Source organism: Pleurodeles waltl, chromosome 4_1 (genome assembly GCF_031143425.1).
Source record: "Pleurodeles waltl isolate 20211129_DDA chromosome 4_1, aPleWal1.hap1.20221129, whole genome shotgun sequence".
Classification (NCBI taxonomy): Eukaryota; Metazoa; Chordata; class Amphibia; order Caudata; family Salamandridae; genus Pleurodeles; species Pleurodeles waltl.
In genome coordinates, this window is record NC_090442.1 from 932,687,126 (window position 1) to 932,691,796 (window position 4,671).

Genomic DNA, 4,671 nt, shown 5'->3' on the forward strand with positions numbered 1-4,671 from the left:
AGTTAACTTGTTTGTCTTCTTTAGAGAACAAACCATGTTCAAACTAAGGTAGGGAGCATGAGTTTTGATGGTGGTAGCTTTAAACTTGAAGCCAAGCTTCATGTTATCAAAATGGAATATAAAGACCTAGCCATTTGGGTGTGTTTTGTCTCTTTGATGATCAATAGAAACATATTATATTAATGTCACCCTTGTATGAACCAGAAGGACTTTTGAGGCTGACTTAATATTATTATAGGTTACTATGAATGGTAATTATGCTGTCTTCCAGATTCACTACTTCCTCATGCGAGGTTAAATTCACCAATCTATATTAAATACGAAATAAAAGACTAGAACACATTAGGTTCCAGAGATTGATAGATTCGTAATAGTGTGTTGGGTAACTATTCAGACTGGATAAACACTCAGGACAACATTTATCCATATTCGGAAAACTTCACAGTTTGAATGAGGACGGGCATAGATGGTAGTGACTTTACAATATAAGTGAAAGCTTAAAGAGCTTACAGAAATGGTTCATGAAATGGTTTGAGGTGGTTGCAATGTGAAATTACCAGTGAAAGAAGCACTTAAAGAAAAGCATCATCCGTGACAGTGAGGGGTAAAAGTTCAGTGTAGACAAATGTGGACATGAATTAGGTGACATAAAAGACCCTGAAATCTTTTGAGGTGGAAAAACAAGTAATGCGAACAGCCCAAATCCATCACAATACATAAACAAATTTGAGGCACACAGGTCAGCTGCTCCATGGATGTCCAACGTCCGTCCCTCTAGCAGGCGACTGCCCGCTCAAGCTAGAGATCCTTGGTGTCTGGCAGAAATAATTAAGGCAAAACCAAATACCTACTTAGCTGCCATGTTGTATTGACCTGCTCAGCATTTATTTATCCTTCCCAGAAACAAACCGTCAAATGAAATGAAAGAAAAAATATGTTGCTGACACAGAAAGAGTTGTTCTCTGTTTTCAGCAGGGATTTTTTTTACTGCATGCATCCATCATGTGGTGATATCAAGAAAAAACAGAGGTGAAAGTCCTTCCATAAAAGGGCTAGACCTCCAGCAATACAGCACTGTCTGTCCTTCCTTGCGGAATGGCTGCTTCTAAGAAGATTGGAATGTCAGACAAGGTTGAGGCTCTGTCAAGTGGTACCTGGCAATTTATCCACCTATAACTATGGTGAGAGAAGCACAGGCTTGGCAGGGCAAAGGCTGAACCCAAATCATAAATGAGGTCTACAACCCACTCAGTGAAGAAATGTGATGATGATGATGATAATAACAATAACAGTAAAGCAAATAATATTAATACTACTACTAATAATATTACATCGTGGAGAAGGCACAGCTTTGACAGTGGTGAGCACACTCAGCAGAGGGCATAAACAAGTGCTAATTGTTATGCACTCAATATGGGCTGTATTCGAAACCAGTTGTTGGCTGGGTTAACTAACAGCTGGTAATGCTCAAAGCAGGTGGTTCAATCGGACTATTAGTATTTCCTTTTATTGAAAAACCTTGTGGATAGAATATGGCAGTTCATATGCAAGAGAAAATTCAACAGAAATGTAGGTATGAAATGTGCTGTGGAACAGAAGGAGCTTCATAGATCTAAAAATACCATTGTTTTTTATTTCATGACCTCACATACAGAGTGCTACACTTTACATACAGAATGTACTCGCATTTGCACTTGATTTCCCCCCTCAACAAACAAAATGTTTATAAAACAGCTTTTTATTTTCATCAAATAAATATAAAATTAAAGAATGGAAGGATTTTTCTATATGCCATATTTTGTCTTACATTCTTAGATGTCAAACCATTTTGCACTAGAAAGGTGAAACAAAAACAACACATTAATGGTAACAAAACCTAACAAACAGCATGGCATAAAGCTGTAAAGTATTGCCACTTACAAAGGTGGAGTTATCTTGGCATTCAACACAACTTGCATATACACCAACTATTATAAGGAACCTCTTTTGATCAATTCCTTCACCCAGATAGGGGATCACCTAGAAAAGCTGGTAAACACTGCAACCTGACAGACTCAAAGAGCTCGTAGCAGGGGAATGGGTATTATATTCTTGGATCTGAGACTGAAAAATCCTGCCTATGTAGGATTTCAGGATAAAACACAGAGACATGAACATTCTTATTTTATGCAGCATTTTCGTATTATTCTATTAAACCTATCATGATCCTAGCAGGAAGGTCTTTCAGTCAATTGCTACTTCACATTCCTTTCTGTAAGCAAACTGTCATGAAGTCTGAATACTTCAGGCTCATACACATCCATTACTAATGTTCCATTCTCATCGAAGAAACCACCAACAGGATTGAGGAACTCCTCTTCCCTTTGCTTCCTTTTTGCCACTGATAAACTCCACTTTAAGAGTCTATTTGTCATCATATCATTTCATATTAGAGGACAATTGCCAGATGTCGCTGGGGTCCATAACAGTAGGATCCTTGCAATGGGGCACCAGGAAGTTGCTGTTTTCCTTGTATGAGGTATAGAAGGTGAGTAAACCCACCATCAAGTAATCGGATACATCGCAGATGTTTAGGACAGTTTTGGATTCTGGAAACAGGGCAAGTAAACCCACACCAGGGCAACAATTGTTAAGATGCAGGAGATGGTGCAGCTGGCAAGACAACCATCAATCAGACCGAAATTCTTCACATACCTACTTTCCAAGGTGTACCTTTTGGCAGAATCGTCCAGGAAGGTCCAGGGAGTTCTTCAGATATGATCAGTCTCACTTGTCAATTTTCACCGGTTTGTCATCGATCTTCCATTTCTCCAGGAGCCTTTTATTGATACTTCTTGCAGACATCCAGCTGGCCGCCCCTCCAGTTCGTCGGCTGTTAGTAATCACTTCTCTCATGTCACCCAGCAGTGGTAAATAAACAAACACAGTAACTCAAATTGCTACTACAGACCCAAGAATGCAGGCAAACATTACTGATATTCTCATAAGAAGTGGTAGTAGACCAAATTAATATTATTATTATTAGTAGCAGCACTATTTAAATAATAATTAGAATAATCATAATAATAATAAAAATAATTTCATTAGTACTACTACTATAAGTATAACTACCACAGGTTACAGGTGGTGGGTACCAGCACTCATTTTTGGGACAGGATGTATTTTTCATCAGCAATTTTGGAGCGAGAGCAAATGAGAAAATTGCATTTAAAGGAGAAAGAGGAAGGGAGTAAAACATCGGAAACAGAGAAGCCCTGGGTAAAAAAAAAAAAATGAGATAAAGAGAGGGGAATTTTACGATGGAGGAAGAAAGATGCCTGTGGGGAGTTAAGGCTAAGCCTTGTAATTCAGCAACACTGGCAGTCGGCATTGCCTGTGGCAGGCTTTGAAGCAGCAATTTGCTCCACTCTAATTATATGTTGTAAATAAACTAATCACTGATTGGGTCTCTGCTGATTTCAAGAACTGGGGCTATGCAGTCCACTTCCACAATATAATATTATCTGCAGGCTGTTAATTGCTGTCCATGTCTCGCTTACATTTTGAATGAGATTGTTCTGCGTCCTCCATTTATGGCATAATAAAAATTCACTAGGTGCTTAAAGTATGCCCAAAATGGAGGGGGGTGGTATTTGCACATCTTTAGGGTCCAATTACACGGTTTCCTTATCTATTGTAAACCGACACTGATACTCGTCCACACCACTTCAAGTTTGCTAAGAAATAATACAGTGGTCAGCCATGCAATTTGCTCTCTAAGGGCAGAAAAAGGATATGGTTGCCCTACATTCCAGGCAGGACTGGCACATATGTGCAACAGTAATTTGACAACATCTGACATCTAGCGAGCACATTTTGTCTCTGATAAAATGTGATGCCTAATGCAAAAGTGAGTTTAAGTCTGTATAATGGTAATTTCTTCTGTGCAGATATGGTGGAGGGAAATAAGCGAATGATGGGAAAGGCCGTCATGTCTTCTGCCACACACCCATGACAAGACACAAGCATGTTCTTGCCACACACAGGGCTGAGACTTTTCATGTATCATGGAATGGCCGATCTAGTAAACCGTGTTGTCTGGCAGGCTGAACCCCGAGGAAGTTGTCTTTTGCCATAGTCAAACGATGATGCGCCTGCAAGTCAATGCACTTTGAGTGCCAGATAAAAGTGTAGTTTTTGCAGAGAACACCAACATTTGTCATTCATTATTCGTACTGTCTGATTCAGAAGATCAAGAGCAGTAACACGGAACAATCTGAACAGATCTTTCCATGCGACAGGATAAACTGATCGTGGCACATGATTCCCACAATCCCTGCGTTACTCACTTGTTAGATGTCCGTGGTTCTTTCCTGTAGCTTGCTTCTATTGGAATCACCATATGATTCGATGGTTCTAAGACCCTTAGATGTATTTAATGTTGAGCAGAGCCACCATTCTGTAGTGCCTGTGTGCAGATTCTTTACAAAACTTGTGAGAAAACAGGGCTGATTGCAGAGGCCCCATTACTTTTTGCCCCCATTTTCCTCTTTTTGCTGGTGTTTTCCTGACTTTGATGGTGCCCTGGGTACTGCTAACCAGTCCCAGGGCCTGTGCTCTGTGTAAAATGGATATGCAAATTAGGCTAATTATAATTGGCTAAGTTAACCTACCTATAAGTCCCTAGTATAT

At 39.7% G+C, this 4,671-nt stretch overlaps 1 pseudogene; it reads right to left on the reverse strand.

Moving 5' to 3' along the window:
- Nucleotides 1-2,234: 2,234 nt before the first annotated feature.
- On the reverse strand, nt 2,235-2,844 carry LOC138288602 (signal peptidase complex subunit 2 pseudogene; annotated as a pseudogene).
- Between the last annotated feature and the right edge of the window lie 1,827 nt (nt 2,845-4,671).